The sequence below is a fragment of the Halichoerus grypus genome, chromosome 9 (genome assembly GCF_964656455.1).
Source record: "Halichoerus grypus chromosome 9, mHalGry1.hap1.1, whole genome shotgun sequence".
In the NCBI taxonomy this organism is placed as follows: domain Eukaryota; kingdom Metazoa; phylum Chordata; class Mammalia; order Carnivora; family Phocidae; genus Halichoerus; species Halichoerus grypus.
This window is the reverse complement of record NC_135720.1, coordinates 37,598,849-37,619,898: the sequence shown is the minus strand read 5'-3', so window position 1 is coordinate 37,619,898 and position 21,050 is coordinate 37,598,849. Positions and strand designations below refer to the sequence as shown.

The window sequence follows — 21,050 nt, the reverse complement described above, 5'->3', positions numbered from 1 at the left end:
ATAAAAGACATTTCAGGGGAGAGAATAACATTCTAGCATTTCTCAAAGTGATATCAGGAACTATGTCATTAAAAAAGAGGTAGGAGTTTTTTGGGTTTTTTTTAAGATTTTATTTATTTATTCATTTGAGAGAGAGAGAGAGCATGAGCAGGCGGGTAGGGCAGCAGAGGGAGAGTGAAGCAGACTTCTCACTGAGCGGGGAGCCCAACATAGGGCTTGATCCCAGGACCCTGAGATCATGACCTGGGCCAAAAGCAGACACTTAACTGACTGAGCCACCCAGGCGCCCCCAAAAGAAGTAGGAGTTTAAGTGTTCAAGGGGTTAAACACAAAAGTGAACTGATATCTTCCCCATAGGATCTTTTAGAAATACTAAATGGTAATGTGTCCTGTGAGAAAAAAATATAATTTGCAAGCTTCTGCATCTTGGAAACTAGTATTAAACAAAATGCTCTGTATCATATATACATATATCTATATCTATCTATCTATCTATCTATCTATCTATCTATGTGATGTATGTACCTATATGATATATATGTGATGATATATAGTATTATCACATGTAGCATGAAAGTCCAGAGGAAGATCAGGCTTCAGAAGTGGTTAATTCAGTGACCCAACAATATCAGGTCAGACCCATGTTCCTCCTACATCTCTACTCTGGTATCCACAGCACTGAGGCTGGCTTTCCTCCAGATCATGAGTTGACCATCAGTAGCTACTGGAGCCCACACTTCCCTGTTCACACTCAGCAGGACAGAGGGAAACTTGGTTCTCCTTCCCGGAAGGTTCAAATAAAACGTACCTGGTGTCTCACTGGTCCAAACTGATTCAGGCTTGCCTGTCCTCAAAGTGATCACTGGCAGGGGGTGGAGATGGGCAACGTGCACTACACGCACTTTGGAAACACGGACCTTTATTCATTCATAATTTCAGTATTTCATCTCTCCTTCCAAACTCTATTAGCTCAGCACCAACTGTGCTTCCAGGTTACCAGTCTCTTCCCTTAGGAAGCTCACCATCTGGTTAGAGAGGAAGATAATGCTGCCCTGTAATTAGTGTGCAGAGGGCATTGTGGGGTCCAGGCGAGGGAGCCTAATGAGGACCTCACGGGATGCGTACCTAGCTCTGCTGAGAAGACAGGGGCCAATAGGAAAACCTTCCACGTAGAATGTGTATTTTGGTGGTCTCGGGGAAAACCCACAATCTGACGAAAGGACATAAAAAGAGAAGACATTGAGAAAGAACACTAGAGGAGGAGGAGGAGCACTAAGGAGATCAAAAAGAAAGAATGTTTCAAGGAAGAAGTGTAGCACCTAATACTGCAGTAAAGTAAATGAGAAGAAGAGCAATGACAACTTATGAAATGTCTGGCACAGTCAATTTTAAACCTCTTAACAGAGGAGGAACTCGAGGCTCAAGTAACTTCCCCCAGAGCAGGTAACTAGTAAGGAAGGGACTGCTATCCTGCATGCTTGTGTCCTCCCAAAATTCATATGCTTAAACCCTAAAAATTCATATGTTGAAATCACCTTGGGATGCGATGGTATTTGGAAGTGGGGTCTTTGGGAGGTAATGAGTTCATGAAGGTGGAGCCTTCGGGATGAGATTAATGCCTTTATAAGAGGAGCCCTGAGAGAGCTTGCCTTTTCTCTCTTTCTCTGCTCTCTGCCTTGTGAGGACCCGGCAAGATGCCAGCCATCTGGAGACTAGTAAGAGGGCTTTTCACAGAACTCAGCCATGTTGGCACCCTCCACTCAGACCTGCCAGCCTCCAGAGCTGTGAGAAGTTAATTTCTATTGGTTCAGCCGCCCAGTCTATGCTATCTTAGTAGCTGGCACTGGCTGAGACAGGAACTGAATCAGGATTCGAATCCAGGGAAGGCTAGCTCCCAAACACACACTCTTTTACATCTTATGGTATTTTTCAGTGAACATGGTGAATGGATTTTGAAAATAAGAAATGCAGTGTCAGTAAAGAAGGAAGGGAGAGGCAAAGTGGGGACGTGGGGGAGACAGAACTGCAGACACCTGGGCTGAGGAACTGGCCACGTGATGAAGAAACTCACACCTAGCTCAATAGTGTTAGCTTTATTGCGATTTTATCTTTTACCAATGTCTTCAAAATTGTGTCAGCTGCTGTCTCTGGGGCTCTTTCTCTTCTGATGCAAGTTTCACACCTTCTCTGCAACTCTTCAGCTAATCCTAGGCTTGCTTATTGGTGCCTATTCCTTCTTTTATTACATCCTCTTCAGACAGTTTGTCTTGATCTAACAAACAGTAAGCATCCCCACATTCACACCCCTACACCTCATAGGTTTGCCCCATATTGTTTCATTCTCTGGAGACAGAGTTAATGATCTAGGCTGGAGATGTTAGTCACTTGGCTCAGAACTTGTGGCTTCTAGCCCGGTGGCTCATAATTTTGGATGCACATATGAATCAGCCAAGAGCTTTTAAAAAATGCAGATTCCTAGTTCCCACCCCAGACCTCCTAAATAGGAATCTCTGGAGAGACAGTTCAGATATTCCTATTTTTTAAAAGTTGCCCAGGTAGACCCCTGCAACCAGCCTGGCACTGCTAGGAGCAGCCCGCTACTAGGAGTCACAGCTCGAGCTTCTGAGTCACTTCCCTATTATTTAGACTCTGCTATTTTCTGGGCTTTGAGCTCCAAGCAGAATAACCCCTGGCCACAGATATTTTGTTGCTGTATCTCTGCTTACAGAGTCACCTCCCTGGCTTGGGAACACTGTGGAAAATTATCTTAGGTTGACCTATTTCCTGCAATTTTAAAATCATATCATAATTATATCTTATCTGTCTTCTACACTTCCCTTGTCTGGGGCCCAAATCTCTTCTCACTGCTCATGACAAGAGAGAAACTGTTCATGTCTTGAGTTAATCCAGAAAGGAGCACTATTCTGTGCTGGTCTATCCTTGCAGTCATTTAAAACTAAAGTCAGGAGGGTTCCCCTTTCTCTGCATCCCCGCTAGCCTGGTGATGGGTATTAAGGAGGGCATGTACTGAATGGAGCACTGGGTGTTATATGCAAACAATGAATCATGGAACACTACATCGAAAACTAATGATGTAATGTATGGTGATTAACATAACATAATAAAAAAATTAAAAAAAAATAAAACCAAAGTCAGTTATCTCTGCCTTTATTCATTTAGTCTTTACCATCTTTCTCAGATTCCAAATTCACATGCTTGACCTGACTGGTGGTCATGGCCCACTCTTTGTCTCTAAATTCATCTTTTCTTCATCTGAGCTATATATGTCTCACACCCCCATTACCAGGGATACAGACTGGGGCCTACTGGGTATGGGTAGAAGAGCAAACATTGCAATGGTGGAAATCTGGTAGGTTAGGATGGGAAGCAGAATCACTGTGGATCCTAGGGGAGCCAAGAACTTTTAATTACTTTCTAGTGGGAGTTCTTAGTTCATGCAAATGATGCTTTGAGGATGAGGGGTGGGGTCCCTCTTTGCAGATCTCTAGGGTGGGGGTCAAAGCCTGGGGTCATTTCCTAGGGATGAAGAGGGGCTGAACTGGAGCCTTGGAAGCTTCACTGTGATGGACATTCCCAGAAAAAGGAGCCTGGACTAAATTCTGTGATTTCTGGGCCTCTAAGTGGGATGTATGAAACACGAGAACCAGTAGTGCTGAGGAACGAGAGAACCAGCATTGTGAGGGGGAGGCCTGGTGCTCTGATAGAACACAGCATTCTAGGTGAAAAGTTCAGAGGCCAGTGGCACTTGTACAAAAACCAAATTCCAATTCCCTATGCACGCGGTACTAGATGAATTTAGCATTTGTGTAGCTTCTGTGTGTTGAGGGAGTATAGTGGGAAGGACCAGGTCTGAGAGAAGCAAGATAAAGGGAGGAGTCTGCAGAACATATGAGGAAGAGCCAGGAAGACCCCAAGGACTTTGAGGGTCTTCAGTTCTTAAATTACTGTCTAGTCAGTGCTTAGTACACATGGAAACAATGGTTGATTAGACTTTGCTCAGTTACCCTACTACTAATTCCCAGTCAAGAATTTCTCTTTCCACAATTGTGATCTGTCTGACTTTTTTTAAGTTATAGGAGAATTTTACACAAGCCTTTTAGAACACCTGCATTTCAATGTTTGCTTTTTATGTATTATCCTTTTATGGAACTTCTTTGTGACCATTCCCTGACAGATGTCATTTTAGCTTCATTTTTACTTCTTCTGGAATTATTTTTTCACTCTCCTTGATTTAATACTAATTTCAATGTACAAGATATGCAATGTCATCCAACCAAAAGAATATTAATAAGAAGTGGTGTCCATTTACCTGGTAATGCAAAATGATTACCAGGTGCTAGATCAGAATTTATATACAAATAGAATATCTTTTCAAAAACACCCCCCTCCAAATTCATAGGACCAGACTAGAAATGATTCTTGGTTTCAGCACATCAGTGGTCCTAAGATCAAATAAAATGTAGCTGAAAATTGAAAAATGAAACATCTAAAATGAAAATGTTTCGCTTTTCCCTTTTAAGAAAATGCTTTGTTTAATTCATTCAAATGGAACAGGGAATTCCTATACTCAACCACCACAATGCTCCTAATTTGTTAAAGATGTTTCTTCTTATGATGGGGAATCATCAGATGCAAGAATGTCAAAGTTAACCTAGGGTTTATTACAAAAATAAAAATTGCCCAATGACCTCCCCACTTCCTCTCCTTTTGGTTTCTTTATGAATGAACTCTTTGGAGAGAAACATTGCAAAGATGCTCTCAGATCTCTTGATAATACGGAACCAAACCACAAAATTAAAGTGTTCTCTAGTCCACAATCATTTTCCTCTTGATATCTTAAAGCTTTAGATCAAACCAGTGAATCTTTTGCATTCATTTAATAAAGGATGAAAGAGTCTTAACAGTTTACAATTTACTAGCAGGATTTCATTTTTACAAAAGATCTTTATTTTAAAACTATGGCAAAAATTAGTCATTTTCAATTAAGGAAAAAAAGTAGATTGAACACAGCTTTAAACACATTCAGCAATTTGGGCAATTCAGCTGTTCAAAAACCATGTAAATCCACGCAGCTGAAGATGAAACGTTTCTAGGATACTCACTGGTCAAGTGATTGTCATCATTATCACAGATACCATTTCTGAGGAGAAATTTCTATGGACATAAAATGCATTTCATGACATGCAGCAGCAACCACCCCACCCCTGCCTCCTGTTAACTTCTAGTCAATGTTAGTAACTACGCATCAGTAAGAAGGAACTTACAGCAGTGAATAATTATAGTAAATGTCTTGCTCAACCACTTATTCAGTGACTTGAAAATAGGTGTTTACATTAAATAATTAAATCATCTAAGTAACTGGTATAATCAGTAGATGGTTCTCTTATAGTTAGTGGATGGTTCAATTACTATTGGTTCAGTTACATTCAGTGTCCTAGAATATCAGATGAAATTGTTCTGTTTTGTTAGACCCCATGTGAAAAATAGAACATGAATGGAGATTACTATATATCCACATCATTAGGGAATATAAGTATCATGAGACAAATCTCCTTTTGTTGATTCTTCTGGGCCAACAGTAAGCTTTAGGTTGAAAGAACTGGCTCTTGCTAATTATAATTTGCTTCATTTTTTTCATGGAAGCTCTTCAGTGTTGACATAGAATTACGCCCATTTGTTTCTGGGACTACAGTAAGTTGATATTTGGGGGACCTATTTAGCACGTGTGACTCCTTCCACAGGCATGGTGCTTCCCTTTTCCTGTAGCCTTCAACAATCTTACTTTCTTCTCATTACATTTTCATGAGCTAAGCACCTATGTATGTGACAGGATACTCTCCTCTGGCATGCTGGTAATTGAGAGCAACGAAAGACATTACAAAATGATTTTTTAAAAAAAGCTAAAATTCAGTTCCGCTAGGTTATTAAGAACATGCTACATGCCCAGCACTAATGTAGATGCTGAGGAAACAAGAATGGATAAGGCAGAGCTCCTGTCCTCAATTAGTTCACCAAGTAAAAGTGAAAATTCCTCTAAAATGGTGTGAGAAACACGAAAATAGTTACAGGCTCCTAATTTTATGACAAGACCATAGGGAGTACTATTTATTCCATCTGGCCAGGACAATAAGAGTGTTTGGATATACAAAGGGGAGGACGTCTCCTAGCATCTCAGGAATTAAAGGAAGGTCACCAAATCCAGAGGTTCTCATGGACCTAATCTCATAGAACCAAAAAGTTCAAAAACAAAAACAAAAACAAAAAATAACAAACAACAGGAGAGATATGTCAGGTTGTCCATTTTTATTTTGCCAAGAGCAGACACTAAAACAAATAATCAGCTAAGATCTATTGTCACCATGTGTTTTCATTATCTACTGCTACATGACAAACTACCCCAAAACTTCATGGCTCACAGCAACAGCCGTTTATCACTTCTCTCAGTTTTCTAGTTTGACTAAGAATGCATGTTTCACATGGTGCCAGATGGGATGGCTGGAAAATCGAAAGGAGCTTCACCCACAGGTCAGCTTGGCAATGATCTTGGGCTGCCAGCCTAAGACATTACTTCTCCTCCATATGGCTGCTTGAGCTTCCTCACCAGATGGTAGCTGGGGAAATATTCTATGAAGTGAGAGTGGAAGCTACATATCCCTTAAATCCCAGCCTCTGAAGTTAAAAAGTGTCAGTTTTGGGGGCACCTGGGTGACTCAGCCGTTAGGCGTCTGCCTTCGGCTCAGGTCATGATCCCAGGGTCCTGGGATCGAGCCCCCCATAGAGCTCCCTGCTCCATGGGGAGCCTGCTTCTCCCTCTCCCTTTGCCTCTCCCCCTGCTTGTGCTCTCTCTCGCTATGTCTGTCACTCTCTGTCTCTATCAAATAAATAAATAAAATCTTTTTTTAAAAAAACTATCAGTTTTGCTCCATTCTGTTACTGAATACAGCTCATAGGGCCAGCCTAGATGCAAGGGAAGAAAAAATAGATTCTGCCTTTTGATGGGACAGTGACACAGTCACATTGCAAAAGGTCGTGTGGGATGGGCAGTATTGTTGTGACCATGTTTGGAAATACTATCTACACCTCTCATTTAAAAAAAGACAGGATGTTTTAACACTGATGTATTTAGAAGGACATCATCTCAGATTAAAGGGTAATCATTTGAATTGAATAAATCTAACTTAATGAAAAACACTATGTTAGGTTATATAAATACCAGAGATAACTTTATCAAGGACTAGCACTGGTTCAAAGACCAGCCAAGGTTTAGAGACCAATTATTTAAGCGAGCAGCTTTCACATCTACTTAATGACTCACAAGAAATATATCTTAACAACCCAGTGAGCACTTACACGTACATAAAACCAATCAGTTTCATGAATGTTGTACTTCAAATAATTTCTCTTCTACTTTTTCTATTTCATTAAAAATAATGATGTTAATATTCCACTAAATTCATTTCATGATCTAATAATTGGGAAATAACTATGGTCTGAAAAAAATAGCTCTAAACCATTCCCTCCATATGGTCTCTACTGAACACCTTGAGTAGTGACGATATGACTGTCTACCAAGGCAGTCCTTATTACATTCAGCAGTTCTTATTATTAGAAAATCATCCTTTTATCTTACCTTTTTTTGAAGTTTATTTATTTATTTTTAGTAATCTCTACACCCAATATGGAGCTCAAACTCACGACCTAGAGACTAAGAGTCGCATGCTTTCCCGACTGAGCCAGACAGGTGCCCCTATCCTTTTAATTTAGGTGAAATTTGCTTCCTTATGGCTTTCATATATTCTTCTTTGGGCCCAAGTTTAATCTTTCTTCCATCTGAGATATCTGGTCTTCCAGTATTTGAGAACAGCTATCATATCCCTGAAGTTAGCTGGTCCTTGTTACTCCATTTCCTTCATCTGATCTTCAGAGAATAGCCTCCTAAATTCCATAGGGATGTGGATAAGAGAGTGAGCCCTGAGGTCAATCTGCCTGGATCTAAATCCTGGCTCCAGCTTTTATTAGTGTGTGGCTTTGTGGAAGGTTCTCAATTTTCCCAAGCCTCTGTCTCCTCACGTGTGAACTGGAGGATAATTATATTGTCTAGATCATAAGTAACTGTGAAGTTAAATGACAGAATGTAGTAAAAAAATATTCAGCATGATACTTGGTGAGTATCAAATGTTTGAAAACTATTAGATATTGTTTTCATACTTTTCACTGTTTAGTTTGTCTATACCCCGTTTAAGATGTGGTACTCAGAATAGAATACCAAATTCTGTGCATTTACATTATGTGCCTTGTTAGTGACATTGATAATATTTATTTTTTTTCTCCATTGCCCCAGGCAAACAAGGTGCCATCCTTACTAAAGGTGTAGACTTTGCAATTTTTTCCCAGATTACCTTGGAAACAATGTGCTTTCTATAAAATGTGCTGGTCCATCTACCATGTACTGTCCGTCTAATTCTCAAACTGTCAGGAGCAGCATGGATGGCACCATCTTGTTCAGGGAAAATTAATTGTTCTTGGTCAACAGAGTATAGTCTTTTGAATCAAGTTTCACTCTTCAAAGTGAAACCCTCAGTTTTTCAATCATTGTATCTTCCTAGTAAATGCAGCAGAAGTTGTAGTTGTCTCTGTTCCCTAATATTTTCCCTTTAAATAGACTTTTTTTTTTAAAGAGCAGTTTTAGGTTCACAGAAAAATTGAGCAGAAGGTACGAGAGTCCTCATGTACCCATTGTCCCCATGGAGACAACCTCCCCACAAAGAACATCTGGCACACAGTGGTACATTTGTTATAAAAGAACCTACACTGACACATCATTATCACCCAAAGTCCATAATTTGCATTAGTGTTCACCCATGGTGGTGTACCTTCTATGGATTTTAACAAATAAATATAATGAAATTGTATCTACCATTAAAATGTATATATTGTATCATGCGAAGTAATTTCACCGCCCTAAAAATCTTCTCCCTTCTACCTATTCATCCCTTCCTCCCTCTTAATCACTCTTCTTTTCACTGCATAGTTTTGCCTTTTCTCGAATATCATGTTAGAATCATACAGCAGGTAGCTTTTTCAGATTAGTGTTTTTCACTTAGTAATATGCATTTAAGTTTCCTCTATGTCTTTTCATTTTTTAGCGTTAACTACTATTCTATTGTTTGGATATACCAAAAGAGATGTGGAATGGAGATAGCTATTCATCCACTGAAGGATATCTTAGTTGCTTCCAAGTTTTGGCAATTATGAACAAAATTTCTACAAACATCCAGGTACAGGTTTTGTGTGAACATCATTTTTTAACTCCTTTGGGTAAATACCAAGGAGCATGATTACTGGGTTGTATGATAAGAGTATGTTTAGTTTTGTAAAAACTGCCAAGCTGTCTTCCAAATTGGCTGTACCATTTTGCATTCCCACCAGCCATGAACGAGAGTTCCTGTTGCTCCACATCCTCATTTGGTGCTGTCGGTGTTCTGGATTTTGGCCATTCTAACGGGGCTATAATGGCATCTTTTTGTTTTAATTTACTTTTCTCTGATGACGTATGAAGGGGAGCATCTTTTCATATGCTTATTTGCCATCTGTATATCTACTGTGGTGAGGTGTCAGTTCGGACCTTTTGCTCATTTTTAAATTGGATTATTCCTTTTTTTTAATTGAGGTTTAAGAGTTCTTTGCATATTTTGGCTAATAGCCTTTATCCGATATGTCCTTTGCAAATATTATCTTTCGGTCTGAGGCTTATCCTCAGTCTCTTGACAGCGTCTTCCACAGAGCAGAGATTTTTAATTTCAGTGAAGTCCAGCTAATCATGTCTTTCATTCATGGATCATGACTTTGGTGTTGTATCCAAAAAGTCATCACCATGCCCAGGTCGACTAGATTTTCTGCTGTCTTCTAAGAGGTTATCATTTTGTGCTTTCATTTAGGTCCGTGATCCTTTTTGAGTTAATTTTTGTGAAAAATTTAAGGTGTGTGTCTGGATTCATTTCTTTCTTCTTATTTATTTATATATTTATTTATTTTTGCCTGCAGATATCCAGTTGTTCTAGTACTATTTGTTGAAAAGTCTATCTTCTCTTCATTGTATTGTTTTTGCCCTTTTGTCAATGATCAGTTGACTATATACGTGTCTATTTGCAGGCTCTCTATTAGGTTCCACTGATCTATGTGTCTATTCTTTTTCCAATACCACTCTGTCATGATTACTATAGGTTTATAGTCAGTCTTACAAGTTTAGTAGTATCTTTCCTCTAACTTTCTACTTTTCCTTCAATATTGTGTTGGATATTTTGAGTCTTTCACCTCAATTATACTTCATTTTTTACTTGTTTTAGTGGTTGCCCTAGAATTTACAATATATGTTTACAACTAACCCAAATGCACTTCAAATTAATACTATCCTGCTTCACAGGTATTATAAGTACCTTATAATGATAAAATATCCTAATTCCTTCCTCCCATCCCTTCTATCATTGCTGTCATTCATCATATATATATATATATATATATATATATATGATTCATTTATCTATCTATCGAGAGAAGCAAATACATTGTTGCTATTATTCTAACTAAACTGTTACTGTTAGATCAATTAAGAGTAAGAAAAATAAGAGTTTTTATTTACTTTCACTTATTCCTTCTCTAATGTTCTTCCTTTCTTTATATGTAAAGTTTCTGCCTTATATTAGGGCTGGTCTACTGGCAACAAATTCATGTTTGTTTGTTTGAGAAAGTCTTTATTTCTCCTTCATTCTTAAAGTGCAATTTTGCAGGATGCAGAATTCTAGCTTGGTGGTCATTTTCTTTGAGCACTTTAAGTATGTCATTCCACTCTCTTCTTGTTTGCATGGTTTCTGAGAAAAAGTTGGATGTAATTCTTACCTTTGTTCCTCTATAGGTAAGGGTCCCCCCCCCCCCATTAAAAGGCTTCTTTTAAGATTTTTTTCCTTTATCTTGATTTTTCTCTAACTTGAAGATGTTATGCCTAGGGGCAGTTTTTTGTTTATTTGTTTGCATTTGTCCTGCCTGGTGTTCTCTGTGCTTCCTGGATCTGTGGTGTGGTGTCTGACATTAATTTGGGGAAATTCTCAGTCATAATTGCTTCAAATATTTCTTCTGTCCCTTTTCCTCTTTATTCTTCTGATATTCCCATTATATATATACATTATACCTTTTGTAGTTGTCCCACAGTTCTTGGACATATTGTTCTGTTTTTTTTTTTCCCCCAGTCTTTTTATTTTCTTTTTGCTTTTCAGATTTAGAAGTTTCTATTGACATGTCCTCAAGCTCAGAGATTATTTTCTTATCTGTGTCAAGTCTACTAATGAGCTCATCAAAGGCATTCTTCATTTCTGTTACAGTGTTTTTGATCTCTAGCATTTTTTGATTCTTCTTAGAATTTCCTTCTCTGTTTGCATTATCCATCTGTTCTTGTATGTTGTCTACTTTATCCATTAGAGCCCTTAGCATATTTATCATAGTTGTTTTTGAACGTCATGGCCTGATAATTCCAATACCTTAACCATATCTGAGTCTGGTTTTGATCTTGCTCTATGTCTTCAAAGTGAGTTTTTTGCCTTTTAGGATGCCCTTGTAATTTTTGTTGAAAGCCAGACATGATATACTGTATGAAAGGAACTCCAGTAAATAGGCCTTTAGTGTTGTGGTGGGTAAGTGTGGGAGGAGGGGAAGCATTCTATATTCCTATGATTAGATCTCAGCCTTTTAGTGAGCCTGTGCCCCTTGGCTGTGAACTTCACAGCCTTAGATGGGACAGGATAGCTGGAGGAGGCTGAGTTTAGGTATTTCCCAACCCCAGCAGGTTAAGCTCTGGTAAAATAGTTTATCTTGAGGATGGGCCTTGTTAAGAACAGAATACTCTGGTACATTTCAAAGTGGTTCTTTTCCCCCTTCTCTTACAGGAAGCACAAGGGGATTTTTCTCTGATCTTCATGATGAGAACCTAGTAGAGCTCCAGGAGGTAAAACTCACAAAGTGTGCCCTTCTTCCATACTCTGGGGAGTTTTTAACTCATAGACTTGTCCATGGTAAGCCTCCAGCAATTCATTAATTACAGTTCAGGTTTTCCCCTCAGGTCCTAATGGTTTCTGCAAAAGTGGGTTTCTGCCGCAGTAAGTTTTATTATCTCTATCAGCCTGTCTGGCTCTCCAGTTTGGGTGGGGTGGGGTAGTACTTTCCCCTATGAACTCATTTCTCTGATGGAGTTGAGAAGAATTGTTCCAAGCTCCTTATGTACCAGAGTAGAAACAAGAAGTCCACCTAATTTATTTTTATGGCAGGTATCACTACCTGATAAATTAGTGGTGGCTTGTTGTCTTTTTTTTTTTTTTTTTCCCCTCTCCCCCACTGGAATGGAAGTTCCACGAGGGCACGAGAGTATTTTGTTTTATTCATTACTATGTTGCTTGAACTCACATCAGTACCTTGAACTCTTCTGGGTTTTCAATAAACCAGGTGCTGAGTTAAGGCTTTTTGAATAAATGAAAGACTGTCAGTTTTTGTGTTACTGCTAGTTCAGCTATGTCATTTTTATGAGGAGTCTCAACCAGAAAATGAGGATAGAAAAGCCTTACTCACAGAGTTGCTGTATGATTTGAATTTGTTGAAGAATCAATACAAGGATCAGGAACAAATGTGATTTCTAGCGGTGTCCGGGGGGTTGAGGCCACATTTCTGTGTCTGTTTTGTTTTGCCTCATTCATTTCATGTGAATCATACATATTGAAATAGAGAAAACAAGGACATGGGCTCTGGGCAGACATGAATTTACCCTGACCTCCATGACTGACTAATAGTTTCAAATGGGGTAAGATGTGGTAAACGTACTGTTGATGTCTAATGTTCAAAAAACCTTTGAATTTTAGAACAGTTTTAGATTTACAGAAAAGTTGCAAAGATAGTACAGAGAACTTCTGTATACACCATACTCATTTCTTCTATTATTAACATCTTACATTATTGGTGCATTTGTCGCAACTAATGTACCAATATTGGTCCATTATTATTAACTAAGTTCTATACTTCATTCGTATTTCATCAGTTTTTCCCCAATGTCCTTTTTTGGTTCCAAGATGCCATCCAAGAGACCACATTACACTTAATCATTATATTTCTTTATGTTCCTCTGGACTTGACAATTTCTCAGACTTTCCTCATTTGTAATGACCTTGACAGTTTAAAGAGTACAGGTCATGTATTTTGTGGAATATCCCTCAGCTACAGTTTGGTGCTTGTCTCATCATTAGACTGGGATTATAGGTTTCAGGGAGAAAGATCAGAGAGGTAAGATGCCATTCTTAACATATTGTATTAAGGACATGTGCTAGCCACGTGACTTATCACTGATACTGATAATGTTAATCTTAATACCCCGACTAAGGTAGCATTTACCAAGTTTCTCTTTACTGTACTTTTTAGAAGAGCGGGATGTTTTTTACTTAAAGAGTGGGGTGTTATGCTCCATCTCCTTGAGGGCAGAATGTCTATACAAATAATTTGGAATTCTTCTGTATAGATTTGCTTCTTCCCCCTCCCCCCTGCGTTTGTTTATTTATTCAATCATATATTAAGACTGTGGCTGGTGGATTTTTATTTTATATTTTACATTATAATACAATGCTACTTTATTTTGATTCATAAATTGTACTGTCTTTGGCTATCAAATGCTCTTTCAGTAGATTCTTGTGTCCCTTTGACATACTCCTGTCATTTTGTTTGAGCACTTCCTTATTTTTTGGCACTACAAGGTGATCCAGGTTATCCTGCATATTCTATAACCAAGCCCTAGGACTGGTCATTTGTCCAAAGGTCACTGATTCTTTTTTTTTTTTAAGATTTTATTTATTTATTTGACAGAGAAAGACACAGCGAGAGAGGGAACACAAGCAGGGGCAGATGGAGAGGGAGAAGCAGGCTTCCTGAGGAGCAGGGAGCCCGATGCGGGGCTCAATCCCAGGACCCTGGGATCATGACCCGAGCTGAAGGCAGACGCTTAACAACTGAGCCACCCAGGTGCCCCCGCTGATTCATTTTATTGCAGAATGGTATTAGAAACCAAGATCTGGATAGGGATTATGCTCATTGATATTGGAATAAAACTGCTTCTAGCCCCTCTTAGCAGACAGATCTGAGAAATACATGTATGTATATTAACCATGTATACCCACATATCTATACCTATTTCCATATAGATCCACTGGTATCTATATCAAGGTAACCATGAGTTCGTAACCATGAGTTCTAATCCAGTATCATTTAATTCCTTCTACCTTTGAATGTTTTTATCATTTAAACTGTTACAACTGTGTGAGATTGGCTGGTAAGAAAAACACCGGAGGTTAGTTAGAGACCTCACTAGCCCAGGTGAGAGACATTTGAATAGTATTTTGAGCAATCCCTGGAGATGCAATGAAGGGCGCCAATGCAAGAGTAGGATGACTTACTGACTGCATCTAACATGGCAGTGGCAGATATTAGATAGATGCCCACTGTATGCACTGGCGTTAAACAAAGAACTAGCATAGATCTAAAATTACAGAACTTACCTTCTCCCATTTATTTATTGAACAAATATCTGTTGACAGTCTACTATGGAGCAAGCACAGAGCTGTGCTCTGGGTATGTTATGGTGAACAAAACAGATATGCTTCTCAACCTGGGGGCACTAGACCGTAAATGAAAAGAGAGAGAGACAGGTAACAAATAAATACATGTGTAAGTATATGGCTGCAAACCCCTGTGCTGTGCATTGTGAAGAAAGAGAACATGAGTGAGATTAAAGGAGGAACCTAATTTGGACTTGCAATCTGGCTTCATGTTTTGGGTTTCCCCTGAGAACAGAGGGAAAGCCTGCAATCTTAACAGAAAGATTTCAATTTCGGCATTTCTAACTATAAAGGATGCTTAATGTTGGAGTGTTTTTACCAAAGAGAAGTAGAATACTTTCTTCTCTGCCTCTTTGAGAAGGGCTAATTGGCAGGTACGCATCCTCTATTAATCCTTTTATACGAGTCATTTTCAGTTCTGCGTTTCCAGGATGGGAGAGGGGCCCAGATGCCACTATGGTGCCTGGCTTCTTCATGTGGTTTGTCTCTAGAAAACTGAAAAACAAGCTCTTTATCCCCAGTGTTTACAGGAATCTCAAACAGGGCTACATAAAAGTAGCAATTTATTTACATGCAGCAACACAGGAATAGAAACGGCAGTCCTATTTGCTGACAGAAAAAGTTTGCCTAATGTCACTTATTACAAACAAAATGCCTTTTGTAAACTCCCCAAAATGCTTATTAAATATATATCTCTGTGTTTTGAGAAAGTCTGGGAAGTGGCTTGGTAATTACAGCCCAGAGTTAACACAATTTACCCCCCGCCTATTCAGTTCCAGTTTTGAGATTCCCAGTGCTTTGCTGGGACCCCTGTGGACCATCCTGACCACATCTTTGCCTTCTTGATACTTATCTTTCAAACCTAGCAATTATCAACCCAACCTTCACTACCACCAGAGTGGTCAGAACCTCCTGACCTTAAAGACTTGCCAGGACTCAGCATTAACCAGCCTCTGGTTCTCCCTGCTGTGCCTCTCACAGCTGTGCTCCCCGCACGAGGACTGCAAACCACATTCCAAAGAATGCTCTCTCCCGAGCTGCATGCCACACGCTCTTATTCATAATTTATTTAACGTAGCCTGTCCTCCGTAGTTCCTTTGTCTTTCCTTCCTTGTCTTCTATCAAACTCATAATTTGTTACCCACTCTGCCCTTGAGAAGCATCTTTCTCTCTCTCTCTCCGTTTCACAGCACTCTATTTATGTTTTCAGTGATCAGAGTCGGATGCCATTCTCTCCCTTGCCTGTGTTGTATCTCAATTCCAAGTGTTCCTTCTGCTCTGATTTTGCTGGGAGGCAGTTTGGTGTAATAGTTAAGTGCATGGACTTTTGGGACAGACTTCCTCGGTTGGAATTCTGACTTGAACTCAGCAGCTGTGAAACCTGAGGCAAGCTTTATCTTTTTTGAGCCTTAGTGTTCTCATTTGTGTAATGGTAATAATAAGGGTACATACCTCAGGGCCATTGTGAGGATTTGGTAAGTTAAGATATGTTAAGTGCTCAGAACTCTCTCAGGCATATAGTAAGTCCTATAGAGAACTACCATTATTATCACCATCATGCACTTCCTAAGAGCAACTGACTTAGTAGCTATAAAAGCTCACTGAGTCAGACTTCCTGGGTTTGCATTCCAGTATCATCAACTCCTTGCTGTGTGACTTGGGCATTTTCATCTCTCTCTGAGTCTCTATTTTCCCACTCTGAAAATATAGGTACTGGTAGTATATCCTCCTTATAGGGATTTGTGAGGATTCAAATGAGACAATGAACATAAAGCACATAGCATGGGGCCTGCCCCATGGTAAAAAAAAAAAAAAAAAAAAAATCCAAATGGAAATTCTACAACTGAACAATAAAATTACAAAAACTAAGAACTCACTAGATGGGTTTAAATGAAGTTTAGATACAGCAGGAGAGAGAAGTTTTGAGCTGGAATATAAGTCATTAGAACACATTCAGATTGGAGCACAATAAAAGAGGATGGAATATACGGAAAAGAGCATTAAAGCAGATGAGGCACAGACAAGGTCTAACATACGTGTCTTTGGACTCCCCAATTTGAGGGGAAAGAAGAGAAGGCAGATATAATATTTGAATATTCATCAAATATTGCACATTTAAATATCCATCACTTTTCAAAACCAATGAAAGGTATCAAACCACTTCAAGAAGCTCCAGGAATTCCAAGAAAAGTAAATACTAAGAAAGTCCTGGACATCAGAGTAAAACCGTGGAATACCTGGAATTCTATTTTTGGAAAAAAAATTCATCAAATTGAAGGGAATGTAAAGTTGTTTTCTGACAAACAAAAACAGAGAATTTGTTACCAGCATACCCACACCAAAAATATACTCATCGGAATTCTTCAGGTACAAAGAAAATTATCCCACATGAAATTTGAGACACAATGAAAATCAACTTATAATAATAGACATAAGATGAAATGAAGAGTCCAATGGAAAAAAAAATAGAAAGTCCAGGAATGGAATAGAAATCAAAAACAGACTACACATAAACAACCATTTATGACAAAAATGCCTTCACTGGTTGACTTGTGTCCTCCCCCCAAAATATATATTGAAGTCCTAAGTCCTGGCACCTCAGAGTGTGACCTGATTTGGGAAGGGGGAGGTTGCAGATGTAATTAGTTAAGAGAAGGTCTTAACAGGAGTAAGGTGGACCCTTAATCCTGTATTACTGGTGTCCATATAAGAAGAGGGACATCTGAGCCCAGACATAGAACACTGGGAGAAAACCTTGTGACGAAGGACACAGAGAGTGAAGGGCCACAGCTGTAAGCCAAGAAATGTCCAGTATATTGCCAGCATACCACCAGAAGCTAGAAAGAGGCAAGGAAGGATTCTCTACAGGTTTCAGAGCCAATATGCCCTGCTGACAACTTGATTTTGGACTTCCAGTCTCTAGAACTGTGAGAAATAAATTTCTGTTGTTATAAGCCACACAGTTATGATATTTTGTTAGTTCCTTAGGAAACTCCTACAACACCACTGCCATGAAATGGGAATAATGATCTTTCAACAAATGGTGCTGGGAAATATCCATATTTTTTTAATGTATCTTAATATTACACTAAGAAGGATAAACATTTTATTGAAAAGAATAAAAGTATATCTTGATATTTTGTGGTTTAAAATATTCAAATATCAATAAACATGAAAAGGTACTTAATGTCATTAATTTTTAGAAGAATACAAACTAAACTGCCATGAGATTCTACTGTATATCCTCCATATTGGCCATAATGCAAAATAAACCTGACAATTCCACACATAGATGGGGATGAGAGGGAGCTGGAACTTTCATACAGGGCTAGTAGAATTGTAATTGACACATCTACCAAAGCAGAACAAACACATCCATTGATCCACGGAAAAGCAAAATATATCTATCAAAGACATTTGTAAGAATGTGTATAGCACAAATGTAGTGATCCGAAGGGGCACCTGCATCCCAATGTTCATAGCAGCAATGTCCATAACAGTCAAACTGTGGAAGGAGCCAAGATGCCCTTCAACAGATGAATGGATAAAGAAGATGTGGTCCATATATACAATGGAATATTATTCAGCTATCAGAAAGGACAAATACCCAACATTTTCATCAACATGGATGGAACTGGAGGAGATTAAGCTAAGTGAAATAAGTCAAGCAGAGAAAGACAATTATTATATGGTTTCACTCATATGTGGAACATAAGAAACAGTGCAGAGGGTCACAGGGGAAGGGAGGGAAAACTGAATGGGAAGAAATCAGAGAGGGAGACAAACCATGAGCGACTCTACGAACAAACTGAGGGTTGCTGGAGGGGAGGTGGGTGGGGGATGGGGTAACTGGGTGACAGGTATTAAGGAAGGCATGTGATGTGATGATCACTGGGTGTTATATGCAACTGATAAATTATTGAACACTACATCTGAAACTAATGATGTACTATATGTTGGCTAATTGAATTTAAGTAAAAAATCTAAAAAAAAAGAATGTGTATACCAGCATTTCTTCCAATAGTGAAAAAACAAAAATAAAAAACAACTGTCCATCAACAGTAGAATAGATTTTTAAAAATTATGGTATATGGCAATAAAAATAAATGAAACGCTGCTGCCTGAAGCAATAAGAAAGACTATTTAAAAAAATAATGTTTAGAGACAATTAGGCCAGTACAAAAAAGTATATAATGCCTGATTTCAAATACATAAAGCCCCCAAACAGGCAAATTAACCTATAATTTTTATATTTTAGAAATAATGATTATCTTGGAAAGGGGGTTAATGACTTGAGGGGTTGAGAAAGACTTCTGGGATACTGGCAATGTTCTCTTTTTTTATTTGGATGGTGATTTTATGTGCATGTTCCTTTTACAAAAATTCACTGACCTGTGCCCTTATGATTTGTGTGCTTTTCTGTATGTGTACTTTCAAAGATATTTACAAAAACAGTGCATGTATGTTAGTTATTTAATGCTCTGTAACAAATTATCTCAAAACAACAGCTTAGGACACATTTATGATCCTACAGTTTCTCTGGGTCAAGAATCCAGGCATGGCTTTAGTGGGTCCTCTGGCTCTCCCTGGGTCTCTCACAAGGCTACAGTCATTTCAAGGCTCAGCTAGGCAGGATTTGTATCCTAGCACATTCTTGTGGTTGATGGCAGGATTCAGTTCTTTGCAGGTTGTTCTGGAGAACTCCACTCCTCCTGAGCTACTTACCAGAGGCCTCCCTCTATTCTTTCCCCTGTAGGCCTCTCCAAAAAGCAAATCGCAGTACGGTAACAGAATATGCCCACAAGAGAGCTTGCTAACAAGACGGAAGTCATAGTCCTTTGTAAGGTAATTGTGGAAGTGAAATCCCATCACTTTTGCCATGTTCTGTTCATTAAAAGCAAGTCATTAGGTCCAGCTCACATATGAGGGCAGGGCTCATTGGGAGCCATTTTAGAAGTCTGTCTATCACAGCAAAGAACAACAACAAAATATATACAAATATGTATAAGTCACTACACTTCCCTATGCATTTCCTAGTACGAGGATAAGGCCAATCAAACAGAGCTCTGTTAAATGGAAAAGTCTCCATTCCTGTTTCACTCTGGTTGTGTAGATGGAGAGATTGCGACTTTTAACTGATGACAGACCTTCTTCCCAAAAGAAGTTAAATTGAATTACATAGAGGGAAAAATCCCTACAAAACGAAAGGGCAGAATACTTTGTTTTAATGGGTTTTGAGGGGACTCTGCCCCAGTACCAAATGTTCTCACTTTTCCCACCACCCACTTGAAAAGCGACTGGCACTGGGGAAGGAACAGTGTTGCTGGCCTATTGCAGGAAGCCTTGTTTTATAGGAATGCAAGCATTACTGTGAAGTAGGGAAGAAGAGACAGAAAATGGGAAAATGGCCTTCAACAACTGCTTTTGATGGAAATGGCATGATGGCTCCTTACCCCCTTCCTCAGGGTTTTAAGTCCGCGATCCCCAGAGAACATATCTGAGGCCGCAATGAAAAGCATACATTTCAGAAAGCCTGGATGGTTGCAAGTTCTCTCCTCTTTAATGCCCCAGTGAGAGAGAATGTTTCCATTGTGCGGGGGGTTTTGATATGTAGCTTTGAAAAGAATACTAAATCCTCCCATGAAAAGGTTGAATATTGTGCTCTTTGCTGAGTAAAGAGAGTTGTTGTTTTGAGTAAGGCTGAAATCCCACTCAAAGTTTCCCCTTGTTCGTGATCTGCTTTTTCCTCAGGAGGCACATCAATGTACCCTTTCTTTTACTTATTATTATTTTTTTTCTTTTCCATGGATGACATGACCACTCTATTCTTTGACAGGAACAGAAATATCAGACTGAAAGAGGAAAAAACGTGAACCTTCAGGTAACGTTTTCTTTTCTCGGCAGAGGAAGAAATGAGGCAGTGTCCTTCTTCTAGCCCGGAGGCTGACATACTGAGGTTACAGACGTTAGAGGCTGGAGGCGAACAAGGCCACTCCCTGCCAAATTCTCATCCTGTGAGCGGGGGCAAAAAAAATCCAGTGGAAAGTGCACTACCGTATTAACACACAGAAATCCAATTAACTGGACCTTTCAAATAACTGGAATTTTTTGCTGCTCAGCAGCGCTCGGAAAATATTAAGAAAGCAAAAGAGAACTGGAGTTTGTTTTATGACACAGCGCATGCCACCCTCCCGGGAAAGGACACTGTGGGTTTTGTGCCTTCCAAAGTTAGCTGAAAATCAAGCTGTTTCAGACTTCAATTGCTACAGCCTCATCGAAATCTACTAAATCAGAATCCCTAGAAGTTAGGTGTGAGCATCTTCACCTTGAAGGGAAAAAAAAAGCCATTCAGGTGGGGAGTTTGGACCAAAGGGTTTTTTGCAGGCAGTA

The 21,050-nt window shown here is 39.1% G+C and overlaps 1 long non-coding RNA gene across 4 annotated transcripts in view; it reads right to left on the bottom strand.

Annotated features, from left to right (window-relative positions):
• The window catches only part of LOC118545989 (uncharacterized), a 334,610-nt gene that overhangs the window by 57,309 nt on the left and 256,251 nt on the right, over positions 1-21,050 (bottom strand). The window lies entirely within an intron of this gene.